Genomic DNA, 17,826 nt, shown 5'->3' on the forward strand with positions numbered 1-17,826 from the left:
AGCAGAATTCTGCACGAAATCATCAAAATTCTTACAGAAAACCGCATATTTCGATGCAAAACGACGATTTCTCGCCGATTTTCGTTGATTTCTGGCTTGAGTTCGCAAAGAAGAGCACGAAATCTACAAAATCATGACTTTTTACCAAGATTCAACGGCTGAACTGCAAGAAAACAGCAGAATTCTGCACGAAATCATCAAAATTCTTACAGAAAACCGCATATTTCGATGCAAAACGACGATTTCTCGCCGATTTTCGTTGTTTTCTGGCATGAATTCGCAAAGAAGAGCACGAAATCTACAAAATCATGACTTTTTACCAAGATTCAACAGCTAAATTGCAAGAAAACAGCAGAATTCTGCACGAAATCGTCAAAATTCTTTGAGAAAACCGCATATTTCGATGCAAAACGACGATTTCTCGCCGATTTTCGTTGTTTTCTGGCATGAATTCGCAAAGAAGAGCACGAAATCTACAAAATCATGACTTTTTACCAAGATTCAACGGCTGAATTGCAAGAAAACAGCAGAATTCTGCACGAAATCGTCAAAATTCTTAGAGAAAACCGCATATTTCGATGCAAAACGACGATTTCTCGCCGATTTTCGTTGTTTTCTGGCTTGAATTCGCAAAGAAGAGCACGAAATCTACAAAATCATGACTTTTTACCAAGATTCAACGGCTGAATTGCAAGAAAACAGCAGAATTCTGCACGAAATCATCAAAATTCTTACAGAAAACCGCATATTTCGATGCAAAACGACGATTTCTCGCCGATTTTCGTTGATTTCTGGCTTGAGTTCGCAAAGAAGAGCACGAAATCTACAAAATCATGACTTTTTACCAAGATTCAACGGCTGAATTGCAAGAAAACAGCAGAATTCTGCACGAAATCATCAAAATTCTTACAGAAAACCGCATATTTCGATGCAAAACGACGATTTCTCGCCGATTTTCGTTGTTTTCTGGCATGAATTCGCAAAGAAGAGCACGAAATCTACAAAATCATGACTTTTTACCAAGATTCAACAGCTGAATTGCAAGAAAACAGCAGAATTCTGCACGAAATCGTCAAAATTCTTAGAGAAAACCGCATATTTCGATGCAAAACGACGATTTCTCGCCGATTTTCGTTGTTTTCTGGCATGAATTCGCAAAGAAGAGCACGAAATCTACAAAATCATGACTTTTTACCAAGATTCAACGGCTGAATTGCAAGAAAACAGCAGAATTCTGCACGAAATCGTCAAAATTCTTAGAGAAAACCGCATATTTCGATGCAAAACGACGATTTCTCGCCGATTTTCGTTGTTTTCTGGCTTGAATTTCGTGCAGAATTCTGCTGTTTTCTTGCAATTCAGCAGTTGAATCTTAGTAAAAAGTCATGATTTTGTAGATTTCGTTCTCTTCTTTGCGAATTCAAGATAGAAAACAACGAAAATCAGCGAGAAATCGTCGTTTTGCATCGAAATATGCGGTTTTCTCTAAGAATTTTGATGATCTCGTGCAGAATTCTGCTGTTTTCTTGCAATTCAGCCGTTAAATCTTGGTAAAAAGTCATGATTTTGTAGATTTCGTGCTCTTCTTTGCGAATTCAAGCCAGAAAACAACGAAAATCGGCGAGAAATCGTCGTTTTGCATCGAAATATGCGGTTTTCTGTAAGAATTTTGATGATTTCGTGCAGAATTCTGCTGTTTTCTTGCAATTCAGCCGTAGAATCTAGGTAAAAAGTCATGATTTGTAGATTTCGTGCTCTTCTTGGCGAATTCAAGATAGAAAACAACAAAAATCGGCGAGAAATCGTTGTTTTGCATCGTAATATGCAGTTTTCTCTAAGAATTTTGATGATTTCGTGCAGAATTCTGCTGTTTTCTTGCAATTCAGCCGTTGAATCTTGGTAAAAAGTCATGATTTTGTAGATTTAGTGCTCTTCTTTGCGAATTCAAGCCAGTAAACAACGAAAATCGGCGAGAAATCGTCGTTTTGCATCGAAAAATGCGGTTTTCTGTAAGAATTTTGATGATTTCGTGCAGAATTCTGCTGTTTTCTTGCAATTCAGCCGTTGAATCTTGGTAAAAAGTGATGATTTTGTAGATTTCGTGCTCTTCCTTGCGAATTCAAGCCAGAAAACAACGAAAATCGGCGAGAAATTGTTGTTTTGCATCGAAATATGCGGTTTTCTGTAAGAATTTTGATGATTTCGTGCAGAATTCTGCTGTTTTCTTGCAATTAATTCAGCCGTTGAATCTTGGTAAAAAGTCATGATTTTGTAGATTTAGTGCTCTTCTTTGCGAATTCAAGCCAGAAAACAACGAAAATCGGCTAGAAATCGTCGTTTTGCATCGAAAAATGCGGTTTTCTGTAAGAATTTTGATGATTTCGTGCAGAATTCTGCTGTTTTCTTGCAATTCAGCCGTTGAATCTTGGTAAAAAGTCATGATTTTGTAGATTTCGTGCTCTTCTTTGCGAATTCAAGCCAGAAAACAACGAAAATCGGCGAGAAATCGTCGTTTTGCATCGAAATATGCGGTTTTCTGTAAGAATTTTGATGATTTCGTGCAGAATTCTGCTGTTTTCTTGCAATTTAGCCGTTGAATCTTGGTAAAAAGTCATGATTTTGTAGATTCCGTGCTCTTCTTTGCGAATTCAAAATAGAAAACAACGAAAATCAGCGAGAAATCGTCGTTTCGCATCGAAATATGCGGTTTTCTCTAAGAATTTTGATGATTTCGTGCAGAATTCTGCTGTTTTCTTGCAATTCAGCCGTTGAATCTTGGTAAAAAGTAATGATTTTGTAGATTTCGTGCTCTTCTTTGCGAATTCAAGCCAGAAAACAACGAAAATCGGCGAGAAATCGTCGTTTTGCATCGAAATATGCGGTTTTCTCTAAGAATTTTGATGATTTCGTGCAGAATTCTGCTGTTTTCTTGCAATTCAGCCGTTGAATCTTGGTAAAAAGTGATGATTTTGTAGATTTCGTGCTCTTCTTTGCGAATTCAAGCCAGAAAACAACGAAAATCGGCGAGAATTCGTCGTTTTGCATCGAAATATGCGGTTTTCTCTAAGAATTTTGATGATTTCGTGCAGAATTCTGCTGTTTTCTTGCAATTCAGCCGTTGAATCTTGGTAAAAAGTGATGATTTTGTAGATTTCGTGCTCTTCTTTGCGAATTCAAGCCAGAAAACAACGAAAATCGGCGAGAAATCGTCGTTTTGCATCGAAAAATGCGGTTTTCTGTAAGAATTTTGATGATTTCGTGCAGAATTCTGCTGTTTTCTTGCAATTCAGCCGTTGAATCTTGGTAAAAAGTGATGATTTTGTAGATTTCGTGCTCTTCCTTGCGAATTCAAGCCAGAAAACAACGAAAATCGGCGAGAAATTGTTGTTTTGCATCGAAATATGCGGTTTTCTGTAAGAATTTTGATGATTTCGTGCAGAATTCTGCTGTTTTCTTGCAATTAATTCAGCCGTTGAATCTTGGTAAAAAGTCATGATTTTGTAGATTTAGTGCTCTTCTTTGCGAATTCAAGCCAGAAAACAACGAAAATCGGCGAGAAATCGTCGTTTTGCATCGAAAAATGCGGTTTTCTGTAAGAATTTTGATGATTTCGTGCAGAATTCTGCTGTTTTCTTGCAATTCAGCCGTTGAATCTTGGTAAAAAGTCATGATTTTGTAGATTTCGTGCTCTTCTTTGCGAATTCAAGCCAGAAAACAACGAAAATCGGCGAGAAATCGTCGTTTTGCATCGAAATATGCGGTTTTCTGTAAGAATTTTGATGATTTCGTGCAGAATTCTGCTGTTTTCTTGCAATTTAGCCGTTGAATCTTGGTAAAAAGTCATGATTTTGTAGATTCCGTGCTCTTCTTTGCGAATTCAAAATAGAAAACAACGAAAATCAGCGAGAAATCGTCGTTTCGCATCGAAATATGCGGTTTTCTCTAAGAATTTTGATGATTTCGTGCAGAATTCTGCTGTTTTCTTGCAATTCAGCCGTTGAATCTTGGTAAAAAGTAATGATTTTGTAGATTTCGTGCTCTTCTTTGCGAATTCAAGCCAGAAAACAACGAAAATCGGCGAGAAATCGTCGTTTTGCATCGAAATATGCGGTTTTCTCTAAGAATTTTGATGATTTCGTGCAGAATTCTGCTGTTTTCTTGCAATTCAGCCGTTGAATCTTGGTAAAACGTGATGATTTTGTAGATTTCGTGCTCTTCTTTGCGAATTCAAGCCAGAAAACAACGAAAATCGGCGAGAATTCGTCGTTTTGCATCGAAATATGCGGTTTTCTCTAAGAATTTTGATGATTTCGTGCAGAATTCTGCTGTTTTCTTGCAATTCAGCCGTTGAATCTTGGTAAAAAGTGATGATTTTGTAGATTTCGTGCTCTTCTTTGCGAATTCAAGCCAGAAAACAACGAAAATCGGCGAGAAATCGTCGTTTTGCATCGAAATATGCGGTTTTCTCTAAGAATTTTGACGATTTCGTGCAGAATTCTGCTGTTTTCTTGCAATTCAGCCGATGAATCTTGGTAAAAAGTCATGATTTTGTAGATTTTGTGCTCTTCTTTGCGAATTCAAGATAGAAAACAACGAAATTCAGCGAGAAATCGTCGTTTTGCATCGAAATATGCGGTTTTCTCTAAGAATTTTGATGATTTCGTGCAGAATTCTGCTGTTTTCTTGCAATTCAGCCGTTGAATCTTGATAAAAAGTTTTGATTTTGTAGATTTCGTGCTCTTCTTTGCAAATTCATGCCAGAAAACAACGAAAATCGGCGAGAAAACGTTGTTTTGCATCGAAATATGCGGTTTTCTGTAAGAATTTTGATGATTTCGTGCAGAATTCTGCTGTTTTCTTGCAATTCAGCCGTAGAATCTTGGTAAAAAGTGATGATTTTGTAGATTTCGTGCTCTTCTTTGCGAATTCAAGCCAGAAAACAACGAAAATCGGCGAGAAATCGTTGTTTTGCATCGAAATATGAGGTTTTCTGTAAGAATTTTGATGATTTCGTGCTGAATTCTGCTGTTTTCTTGCAATTCAGCCGTTGAATCTTGGTAAAAAGTCATGATTTTGTAGATTTCGTGCTCTTCTTTGCGAATTCAAGCCAGAAAACAACGAAAATCGGCGAGAAATCGTCGTTTTGCATCGAAAAATGCGGTTTTCTGTAAGAATTTTGATGATTTCGTGCAGAATTCTGCTGTTTTCTTGCAATTCAGCCGTTGAATCTTGGTAAAAAGTCATGATTTTGTAGATTTCGTGCTCTTCTTTGCGAATTCAAGCCAGAAAACAACGAAAATCGGCGAGAAATCGTCGTTTTGCATCAAAATATGCGGTTTTCTGTAAGAATTTTGATGATTTCGTGCAGAATTCTGCTGTTTTCTTGCAATTCAGCCGTTGAATCTTGGTAAAAAGTCATGATTTTGTAGATTCCGTGCTCTTCTTTGCGAATTCAAGATAGAAAACAACGAAAATCAGCGAGAAATCGTCGTTTTGCATCGAAATATGCGGTTTTCTCTAAGAATTTTGATGATTTCGTGCAGAATTCTGCTGTTTTCTTGCAATTCAGCCGTTGAATCTTGGTAAAAAGTGATGATTTTGTAGATTTCGGGCTCTTCTTTGCGAATTCAAGCCAGAAAACAACGAAAATCGGCGAGAAATCGTCGTTTTGCATCGAAATATGCGGTTTTCTCTAAGAATTTTGATGATTTCGTGCAGAATTCTGCTGTTTTCTTGCAATTCAGCCGTTGAATCTTGGTAAAAAGTGATGATTTTGTAGATTTCGTGCTCTTCTTTGCGAATTAAAGCCAGAAAACAACGAAAATCGGCGAGAAATCGTCGTTTTGCATCGAAATATGCGGTTTTCTCTAAGAATTTTGACGATTTCGTGCAGAATTCTGCTGTTTACTTGCAATTCAGCCGTTGAATCTTGGTAAAAAGTCATGATTTTGTGGATTTCATGCTCTTCTTTGCGAATTCAAGATAGAAAACAACGAAAATCAGCGAGAAATCGTCGTTTTGCATCGAAATATGCGGTTTTCTCTAAGAGTTTTGATGATTTCGTGCAGAATTCTGCTGTTTTCTTGCAATTCAGCCGTTGAATCTTGGTAAAAAGTCATGATTTTGTAGATTTCGTGCTCTTCTTTGCAAATTCATGCCAGAAAACAACGAAAATCGGCGAGAAATCGTCGTTTTGCATCGAAATATGCGGTTTTCTGTAAGAATTTTGATGATTTCGTGCAGAATTCTGCTGTTTTCTTGCAATTCAGCCGTTGAATCTTGGTAAAAAGTCATGATTTTGTAGATTTCGTGCTCTTCTTTGCGAATTCAAGATAGAAAACAACGAAAATCAGCGAGAAATCGTCGTTTTGCATCGAAATATGCGGTTTTCTCTAAGAATTTTAATGATTTCGTGCAGAATTCTGCTGTTTTCTTACAATTCAGCCGTTGAATCTAGGTAAAAAGTCATGATTTTGTAGATTTCGTGCTCTTCTTGGCGAATTCAAGCCAGAAAACAACGAAAATCGGCGAGAAATCGTCGTTTTGCATCGAAATATGCGGTTTTCTCTAAGAATTTTGATGATTTCGTGCAGAATTCTGCTGTTTTCTTGCAATTCAGCTGTTGAATCTTGGTAAAAAGTCATGATTTTGTAGATTTAGTGCTCTTCTTTGCGAATTCAAGCCAGAAAACAACGAAAATCGGCGAGAAATCGTCGTTTTGCATCGAAAAATTCGGTTTTCTGTAAGAATTTTCATGATTTCGTGCAGAATTCTGCTGTTTTCTTGCAATTCAGCCGTTGAATCTTGGTAAAAAGTGATGATTTTGTAGATTTCGTGCTCTTCTTTGCGAATTCAAGCCAGAAAACAACGAAAATCGGCGAGAAATCGTTGTTTTGCATCGAAATATGCGGTTTTCTGTAAGAATTTTGATGATTTCGTGCAGAATTCTGCTGTTTTCTTGCAATTCAGCCGTTGAATCTTGGTAAAAAGTCATGATTTTGTAGATTTCGTGCTCTTCTTTGCGAATTCAAGCCAGAAAACAACGAAAATCGGCGAGAAATCGTCGTTTTGCATCGAAATATGCGGTTTTCTGTAAGAATTTTGATGATTTCGTGCAGAATTCTGCTGTTTTCTTGCAATTCAACCGTTGAATCTTGGTAAAGAGTCATGATTTTGTAGATTCCGTGCTCTTCTTTGCGAATTCAAAATAGAAAACAACGAAAATCAGCGAGAAATCGTCGTTTTGCATCGAAATATGCGGTTTTCTCTAAGAATTTTGATGATTTCGTGCAGAATTCTGCTGTTTTCTTGCAATTCAGCCGTTGAATCTTGGTAAAAAGTAATGATTTTGTAGATTTTGTGCTCTTCTTTGCGAATTCAAGATAGAAAACAACGAAATTCAGCGAGAAATCGTCGTTTTGCATCGAAATATGCGCTTTTCTCTAATAATTTTGATGATTTCGTGCAGAATTCTGCTGTTTTCTTGCAATTCAGCCGTTGAATCTTGGTAAAAAGTCATGATTTTGTAGATTTCGTGCTCTTCTTTGCAAATTCATGCCAGAAAACAACGAAAATCGGCGAGAAAACGTTGTTTTGCATCGAAATATGTGGTTTTCTGTAAGAATTTTGATGATTTCGTGCAGAATTCTGCTGTTTTCTTGCAATTCAGCCGTAGAATCTTGGTAAAAAGTGATGATTTTGTAGATTTCGTGCTCTTCTTTGCGAATTCAAGCCAGAAAACAACGAAAATCGGCGAGAAATCGTTGTTTTGCATCGAAATATGAGGTTTTGTGTAAGAATTTTGATGATTTCGTGCAGAATTCTGCTGTTTTCTTGCAATTCAGCCGTTGAATCTTGGTAAAAAGTCATGATTTTGTAGATTTTGTGCTCTTCTTTGCGAATTCGAGCCAGAAAACAACGAAAATCGGCGAGAAATCGTCGTTTTGCATCGAAAAATGCGGTTTTCTGTAAGAATTTTGATGATTTCGTGCAGAATTCTGCTGTTTTCTTGCAATTCAGCCGTTGAATCTTGGTAAAAAGTCATGATTTTGTAGATTTCGTGCTCTTCTTTGCGAATTCAAGACAGAAAACAACGAAAATCGGCGAGAAATCGTCGTTTTGCATCAAAATATGCGGTTTTCTGTAAGAATTTTGATGATTTCGTGCAGAATTCTGCTGTTTTCTTGCAATTCAGCCGTTGAATCTTGGTAAAAAGTCATGATTTTGTAGATTCCGTGCTCTTCTTTGGAATTCAAGATAGAAAACAACGAAAATCAGCGAGAAATCGTCGTTTTGCATCGAAATATGCGGTTTTCTCTAAGAATTTTGATGATTTCGTGCAGAATTCTGCTGTTTTCTTGCAATTCAGCCGTTGAATCTTGGTAAAAAGTGATGATTTTGTAGATTTCGTGCTCTTCTTTGCGAATTCAAGCCAGAAAACAACGAAAATCGGCGAGAAATCGTCGTTTTGCATCGAAATATGCGGTTTTCTCTAAGAATTTTGATGATTTCGTGCAGAATTCTGCTGTTTTCTTGCAATTCAGCCGTTGAATCTTGGTAAAAAGTCATGATTTTGTAGATTTAGTGCTCTTCTTTGCGAATTCAAGCCAGAAAACAACGAAAATCGGCGAGAAATCGTCGTTTTGCATCGAAAAATGCGGTTTTCTGTAAGAATTTTGATGATTTCGTGCAGAATTCTGCTGTTTTCTTGCAATTCAGCCGTTGAATCTTGGTAAAAGGTCATGATTTTGTAGATTTCGTGCTCTTCTTTGCGAATTCAAGCCAGAAAACAACGAAAATCGGCTAGAAATCGTCGTTTTGCATCGAAATATGCGGTTTTCTCTAAGAATTTTGATGATTTCGTGCAGAATTCTGCTGTTTTCTTGCAATTCAGCCGTTGAATCTTGGTAAAAAGTGATGATTTTGTAGATTTCGTGCTCTTCTTTGCGAATTCAAGCCAGAAAACAACGAAAATCGGCGAGAAATCGTCGTTTTGCATCGAAATATGCGGTTTTCTGTAAGAATTTTGACGATTTCGTGCAGAATTCTGCTGTTTTCTTGCAATTCAGCCGTTGAATCTTGGTAAAAAGTCATGATTTTGTAGATTTTGTGCTCTTCTTTGCGAATTCAAGATAGAAAACAACGAAATTCAGCGAGAAATCGTCGTTTTGCATCGAAATATGCGGTTTTCTCTAAGAATTTTGATGATTTCGTGCAGAAATCTGCTGTTTTCTTGCAATTCAGCCGTTGAATCTTGGTAAAAAGTCATGATTTTGTAGATTTCGTGCTCTTCTTTGCAAATTCATGCCAGAAAACAACGAAAATCGGCGAGAAAACGTTGTTTTGCATCGAAATATGTGGTTTTCTGTAAGAATTTTGATGATTTCGTGCAGAATTCTGCTGTTTTCTTGCAATTCAGCCGTAGAATCTTGGTAAAAAGTGATGATTTTGTAGATTTCGTGCTCTTCTTTGCGAATTCAAGCCAGAAAACAACGAAAATCGGCGAGAAATCGTTGTTTTGCATCGAAATATGAGGTTTTCTGTAAGAATTTTGATGATTTCGTGCAGAATTCTACTGTTTTCTTGCAATTCAGCCGTTGAATCTTGGTAAAAAGTCATGATTTTGTAGATTTCGTGCTCTTCTTTGCAAATTCAAGCCAGAAAACAACGAAAATCGGCGAGAAATCGTCGTTTTGCATCGAAAAATGCGGTTTTCTGTAAGAATTTTGATGATTTCGTGCAGAATTCTGCTGTTTTCTTGCAATTCAGCCGTTGAATCTTGGTAAAAAGTCATGATTTTGTAGATTTCGTGCTCTTCTTTGCGAATTCAAGACAGAAAACAACGAAAATCGGCGAGAAATCGTCGTTTTGCATCAAAATATGCGGTTTTCTGTAAGAATTTTGATGATTTCGTGCAGAATTCTGCTGTTTTCTTGCAATTCAGCCGTTGAATCTTGGTAAAAAGTCATGATTTTGTAGATTCCGTGCTCTTCTTTGGAATTCAAGATAGAAAACAACGAAAATCAGCGAGAAATCGTCGTTTTGCATCGAAATATGCGGTTTTCTCTAAGAATTTTGATGATTTCGTGCAGAATTCTGCTGTTTTCTTGCAATTCAGCCGTTGAATCTTGGTAAAAAGTGATGATTTTGTAGATTTCGTGCTCTTCTTTGCGAATTCAAGCCAGAAAACAACGAAAATCGGCGAGAAATCGTTGTTTTGCATCGAAATATGCGGTTTTCTCTAAGAATTTTGATGATTTCGTGCAGAATTCTGCTGTTTTCTTGCAATTCAGCCGTTGAATCTTGGTAAAAGGTCATGATTTTGTAGATTTCGTGCACTTCTTTGCGAATTCAAGCCAGAAAACAACGAAAATCGGCGAGAAATCGTCGTTTTGCATCGAAAAATGCGGTTTTCTGTAAGAATTTTGATGATTTCGTGCAGAATTCTGCTGTTTTCTTGCAATTCAGCCGTTGAATCTTGGTAAAAAGTCATGATTTTGTAGATTTCGTGCTCTTCTTTGCGAATTCAAGCCAGAAAACAACGAAAATCGGCGAGAAATCGTCGTTTTGCATCGAAATATGCGGTTTTCTGTAAGAATTTTGATGATTTCGTGCAGAATTCTGCTGTTTTCTTGCAATTCAGCCGTTAAATCTTGGTAAAAAGTCATGATTTTGTAGATTCCGTGCTCTTCTTTGCGAATTCAAAATAGAAAACAACGAAAATCAGCGAGAAATCGTCGTTTTGCATCGAAATATGCGGTTTTCTCTAAGAATTTTGATGATTTCGTGCAGAATTCTGCTGTTTTCTTGCAATTCAGCCGTTGAATCTTGGTAAAAAGTGATGAGTTTGTAGATTTCGTGCTCTTCTTTGCGAATTCAAGCCAGAAAACAACGAAAATCGGCGAGAAATCGTCGTTTTGCATCGAAATATGCGGTTTTCTCTAAGAATTTTGACGATTTCGTGCAGAATTCTGCTGTTTTCTTGCAATTCAGCTGTTGAATCTTGGTAAAAAGTCATGATTTTGTAGATTTTGTGCTCTTCTTTGCGAATTCAAGATAGAAAACAACGAAATTCAGCGAGAAATCGTCGTTTTGCATCGAAATATGCGGTTTTCTCTAAGAATTTTGATGATTTCGTGCAGAATTCTGCTGTTTTCTTGCAATTCAGCCGTTGAATCTTGGTAAAAAGTCATGATTTTGTAGATTTCGTGCTCTTCTTTGCAAATTCATGCCAGAAAACAACGAAAATCGGCGAGAAAACGTTGTTTTGCATCGAAATATGCGGTTTTCTGTAAGAATTTTGATGATTTCGTGCAGAATTCTGCTGTTTTCTTGCAATTCAGCCGTAGAATCTTGGTAAAAAGTGATGATTTTGTAGATTTCGTGCTCTTCTTTGCGAATTCAAGCCAGAAAACAACGAAAATCGGCGAGAAATCGTTGTTTTGCATCAAAATATGCGGTTTTCTGTATGAATTTTGATGATTTCGTGCAGAATTCTGCTGTTTTCTTGCAATTCAGCCGTTGAATCTTGGTAAAAAGTCATGATTTTGTAGATTCCGTGCTCTTCTTTGCGAATTCAAGATAGAAAACAACGAAAATCAGCGAGAAATCGTCGTTTTGCATCGAAATATGCGGTTTTCTCTAAGAATTTTGATGATTTCGTGCAGAATTCGGCTGTTTTCTTGCAATTCAGCCGTTGAATCTTGGTAAAAAGTGATGATTTTGTAGATTTCGTGCTCTTCTTTGCGAATTCAAGCCAGAAAACAACGAAAATCGGCGAGAAATCGTCGTTTTGCATCGAAATATGCGGTTTTCTCTAAGAATTTTGATGATTTCGTGCAGAATTCTGCTGTTTTCTTGCAATTCAGCCGTTGAATCTTGGTAAAAAGTGATGATTTTGTAGATTTCGTGCTCTTCTTTGCGAATTAAAGCCAGAAAACAACGAAAATCGGCGAGAAATCGTCGTTTTGCATCGAAATATGCGGTTTTCTTTAAGAATTTTGACGATTTCGTGCAGAATTCTGCTGTTTACTTGCAATTCAGCCGTTGAATCTTGGTAAAAAGTCATGATTTTGTAGATTTCATGCTCTTCTTTCCGAATTCAAGATAGAAAACAACGAAAATCAGCGAGAAATCGTCGTTTTGCATCGAAATATGCGGTTTTCTCTAAGAATTTTGATGATTTCGTGCAGAATTCTGCTGTTTTCTTGCAATTCAGCCGTTGAATCTTGGTAAAAAGTCATGATTTTGTAGATTTCGTGCTCTTCTTTGCAAATTCATGCCAGAAAACAACGAAAATCGGCGAGAAATCGTCGTTTTGCATCGAAATTTGCGGTTTTCTGTAAGAATTTTGATGATTTCGTGCAGAATTCTGCTGTTTTCTTGCAATTCAGCCGTTGAATCTTGGTAAAAAGTCATGATTTTGTAGATTTCGTGCTCTTCTTTGCGAATTAAAGCCAGAAAACAACGAAAATCGGCAAGAAATCGTCGTTTTGCATCGAATTATGCGGTTTTCTGTAAGAATTTTGATGATTTCGTGCAGAATTCTGCTGTTTTCTTGCAATTCAGAAGTAGAATCTTGGTAAAAAGTGATGATTTTGTAGATTTCGTGCTCTTCTTTGCGAATTCAAGCCAGAAAACAACGAAAATCGGTGAGAAATCGTTGTTTTGCATCGAAATATGCGGTTTTCTGTAAGAATTTTGATGATTTCGTGCCGAATTCTGCTGTTTTCTTGCAATTCAGCCGTTGAATCTTGGTAAAAAGTCATGATTTTGTAGATTTTGTGCTCTTCTTTGCGAATTCAAGCCAGAAAACAACGAAAATCGGCGAGAAATCGTTGTTTTGCATCGAAATATGCGGTTTTCTGTAAGAATTTTGAAGATTTCGTGCAGAATTCTGCTGTTTTCTTGCAATTCAGCCGTTGAATCTTGGTAAAAAGTGATGATTTTGTAGATTTCGTGCTCTTCTTTGCGAATTCAAGCCAGAAAACAACGAAAATCGGCGGGAAATCGTCGTTTTGCATCGAAATATGCGGTTTTCTCTAAGAATTTTGACGATTTCGTGCAGAATTCTGCTGTTTTCTTGCAATTCAGCCGTTGAATCTTGGTAAAAAGTCATGATTTTGTAGATTTCGTGCTCTTCTTTGCGAATTCAAGATAGAAAACTACGAAAATCAGCGAGAAATCGTCGTTTTGCATCGAAATATGCGGTTTTCTCTAAGAATTTTAATGATTTCGTGCAGAATTCTGCTGTTTTCTTACAATTCAGCCGTTGAATCTAGGTAAAAAGTCATGATTTTGTAGATTTCGTGCTCTTCTTTGCGAATTCAAGCCAGAAAACAACGAAAATCGGTGAGAAATCGTTGTTTTGCATCGAAATATGCGGTTTTCTGTAAGAATTTTGATGATTTCGTGCTGAATTCTGCTGTTTTCTTGCAATTCAGCCGTAGAATCTTGGTAAAAAGTGATGATTTTGTAGATTTCGTGCTCTTCTTTGCGAATTCAAGCCAGAAAACAACGAAAATCGGCGAGAAATCGTTGTTTTGCATCAAAATATGCGGTTTTCTGTAAGAATTTTGATGATTTCGTGCAGAATTCTGCTGTTTTCTTGCAATTCAGCCGTTGAATCTTGGTAAAAAGTCATGATTTTGTAGATTCCGTGCTCTTCTTTGCGAATTCAAGATAGAAAACAACGAAAATCAGCGAGAAATCGTCGTTTTGCATCGAAATATGCGGTTTTCTCTAAGAATTTTGATGATTTCGTGCAGAATTCTGCTGTTTTCTTGCAATTCAGCCGTTGAATCTTGGTAAAAAGTGATGATTTTGTAGATTTCGTGCTCTTCTTTGCGAATTCAAGCCAGAAAACAACGAAAATCGGCGAGAAATCGTCGTTTTGCATCGAAATATGCGGTTTTCTCTAAGAATTTTGATGATTTCGTGCAGAATTCTGCTGTTTTCTTGCAATTCAGCCGTTGAATCTTGGTAAAAAGTGATGATTTTGTAGATTTCGTGCTCTTCTTTGCGAATTAAAGCCAGAAAACAACGAAAATCGGCGAGAAATCGTCGTTTTGCATCGAAATATGCGGTTTTCTCTAAGAATTTTGACGATTTCGTGCAGAATTCTGCTGTTTACTTGCAATTCAGCCGTTGAATCTTGGTAAAAAGTCATGATTTTGTAGATTTCATGCTCTTCTTTCCGAATTCAAGATAGAAAACAACGAAAATCAGCGAGAAATCGTCGTTTTGCATCGAAATATGCGGTTTTCTCTAAGAATTTTGATGATTTCGTGCAGAATTCTGCTGTTTTCTTGCAATTCAGCCGTTGAATCTTGGTAAAAAGTCATGATTTTGTAGATTTCGTGCTCTTCTTTGCGAATTAAAGCCAGAAAACAACGAAAATCGGCAAGAAATCGTCGTTTTGCATCGAATTATGCGGTTTTCTGTAAGAATTTTGATGATTTCGTGCAGAATTCTGCTGTTTTCTTGCAATTCAGAAGTAGAATCTTGGTAAAAAGTGATGATTTTGTAGATTTCGTGCTCTTCTTTGCGAATTCAAGCCAGAAAACAACGAAAATCGGTGAGAAATCGTTGTTTTGCATCGAAATATGCGGTTTTCTGTAAGAATTTTGATGATTTCGTGCTAAATTCTGCTGTTTTCTTGCAATTCAGCTGTTGAATCTTGGTAAAAAGTCATGATTTTGTAGATTCCGTGCTCTTCTTTGCGAATTCAAGATAGAAAACAACGAAAATCAGCGAGAAATCGTCGTTTTGCATCGAAATATGCGGTTTTCTCTAAGAATTTTGATGATTTCGTGCAGAATTCTGCTGTTTTCTTGCAATTCAGCCGTTGAATCTTGGTAAAAAGTGATGATTTTGTAGATTTCGTGCTTTTCTTTGCGAATTAATGCCAGAAAACAACGAAAATCGGCGAGAAATCGTCGTTTTGCATCGAAATATGCGGTTTTCTCTAAGAATTTTGACGATTTCGTGCAGAATTCTGCTGTTTACTTGCAATTCAGCCGTTGAATCTTGGTAAAAAATCATGATTTTGTAGATTTCATGCTCTTCTTTCCGAATTCAAGATAGAAAACAACGAAAATCAGCGAGAAATCGTCGTTTTGCATCGAAATATGCGGTTTTCTCTAAGAATTTTGATGATTTCGTGCAGAATTCTGCTGTTTTCTTGCAATTCAGCCGTTGAATCTTGGTAAAAAGTCATGATTTTGTAGATTTCGTGCTCTTCTTTGCGAATTAAAGCCAAAAAACAACGAAAATCGGCAAGAAATTGTCGTTTTGCATCGAATTATGCGGTTTTCTGTAAGAATTTTGATGATTTCGTGCAGAATTCTGCTGTTTTCTTGCAATTCAGAAGTAGAATCTTGGTAAAAAGTGATGATTTTGTAGATCTCGTGCTCTTCTTTGCGAATTCAAGCCAGAAAACAACGAAAATCGGTGAGAAATCGTTGTTTTGCATCGAAATATGCGGTTTTCTGTAAGAATTTTGATGATTTCGTGCTAAATTCCGCTGTTTTCTTGCAATTCAGCCGTTGAATCTTGGTAAAAAGTCATGATTTTGTAGATTTCGTGCTCTTCTTTGCGAATTCAAGCCAGAAAACAACGAAAATCGGCGAGAAATCGTTGTTTTGCATCGAAATATGCGGTTTTCTGTAAGAATTTTGATGATTTCGTGCAGAATTCTGCTGTTTTCTTGCAATTCAGCCGTTGAATCTTGGTAAAAAGTGATGATTTTGTAGATTTCGGGCTCTTCTTTGCGAATTCAAGCCAGAAAACAACGAAAATCGGCGAGAAATCGTCGTTTTGCATCGAAATATGCGGTTTTCTCTAAGAATTTTGACGATTTCGTGCAGAATTCTGCCGTTTTCTTGCAATTCAGCCGTTGAATCTTGGTAAAAAGTCATGATTTTGTAGATTTCGTGCTCTTCTTTGCGAATTCAAGATAGAAAGCAACGAAAATCAACGAGAAATCGTCGTTTTGCATCGAAATATGCGGTTTTCTCTAAGAATTTTGATGATTTCGTGCAGAATTCTGCTGTTTTCTTACAATTCAGCCGTTGAATCTAGGTAAAAAGTCATGATTTTGTAGATTTCGTGCTCTTCTTGGCGAATTCAAGATAGAAAACAACGAAAATCGGCGAGAAATCGTTGTTTTGCATCGAAATATGCAGTTTTCTCTAAGAATTTTGATGATTTCGTACAGAATTCTGCTGTTTTCTTGCAATTCAGCCGTTGAATCTAGGTAAAAAGTCATGATTTTGTAGATTTCGTGCTCTTCTTTGCGAATTCAAGCCAGAAAACAACGAAAACCGGCGAGAAATAATCGTTTTGCATCGAAATATGCGGTTTTCTGTAAGAATTTTGATGATTTCGTGCAGAATTCTACTGTTTTCTTGCAATTCAGCCGTTGAATCTTGGTAAAAAGTCATGATTTTGTAGATTCCGTGCTCTTCTTTGCCAATTCAAGATAGAAAACAACGAAAATCAGCGAGAAATCGTCGTTTTCCATCGAAATATGCGGTTTTCTCTAAGAATTTTGATGATTTCGTGCAGAATTCTGCTGTTTTCTTGCAATTCAGCCGTTGAATCTTGGTAAAAAGTCATGATTTTGTAGATTCCGTGCTCTTCTTTGCCAATTCAAGATAGAAAACAACGAAAATCAGCGAGAAATCGTCGTTTTCCATCGAAATATGCGGTTTTCTCTAAGAATTTTGACGATTTCGTGCAGAATTCTGCTGTTTTCTTGCAATTCAGCCGTTGAATCTTGGTAAAAAGTCATGATTTTGTAGATTTCGTGCTCTTCTTTGCGAATTCAAGATAGAAAACTACGAAAATCAGCGAGAAATCGTCGTTTTGCATCGAAATATGCGGTTTTCTCTAAGAATTTTAATGATTTCGTGCAGAATTCTGCTGTTTTCTTACAATTCAGCCGTTGAATCTAGGTAAAAAGTCATGATTTTGTAGATTTCGTGCTCTTCTTTGCGAATTCAAGCCAGAAAACAACGAAAATCGGTGAGAAATCGTTGTTTTGCATCGAAATATGCGGTTTTCTGTAAGAATTTTGATGATTTCGTGCTGAATTCTGCTGTTTTCTTGCAATTCAGCCGTAGAATCTTGGTAAAAAGTGATGATTTTGTAGATTTCGTGCTCTTCTTTGCGAATTCAAGCCAGAAAACAACGAAAATCGGCGAGAAATCGTTGTTTTGCATCAAAATATGCGGTTTTCTGTAAGAATTTTGATGATTTCGTGCAGAATTCTGCTGTTTTCTTGCAATTCAGCCGTTGAATCTTGGTAAAAAGTCATGATTTTGTAGATTCCGTGCTCTTCTTTGCGAATTCAAGATATAAAACAACGAAAATCAGCGAGAAATCGTCGTTTTGCATCGAAATATGCGGTTTTCTCTAAGAATTTTGATGATTTCGTGCAGAATTCTGCTGTTTTCTTGCAATTCAGCCGTTGAATCTTGGTAAAAAGTGATGATTTTGTAGATTTCGTGCTCTTCTTTGCGAATTCAAGCCAGAAAACAACGAAAATCGGCGAGAAATCGTCGTTTTGCATCGAAATATGCGGTTTTCTCTAAGAATTTTGATGATTTCGTGCAGAATTCTGCTGTTTTCTTGCAATTCAGCCGTTGAATCTTGGTAAAAAGTGATGATTTTGTAGATTTCGTGCTCTTCTTTGCGAATTAAAGCCAGAAAACAACGAAAATCGGCGAGAAATCGTCGTTTTGCATCGAAATATGCGGTTTTCTCTAAAAATTTTGACGATTTCGTGCAGAATTCTGCTGTTTACTTGCAATTCAGCCGTTGAAT

The sequence above is a fragment of the Gnatocerus cornutus genome, unplaced genomic scaffold, assembly GCF_029298725.1.
Source record: "Gnatocerus cornutus isolate USDA-ARS CGAHR unplaced genomic scaffold, icGnaCorn1.1 ctg00000026.1, whole genome shotgun sequence".
In the NCBI taxonomy this organism is placed as follows: domain Eukaryota; kingdom Metazoa; phylum Arthropoda; class Insecta; order Coleoptera; family Tenebrionidae; genus Gnatocerus; species Gnatocerus cornutus.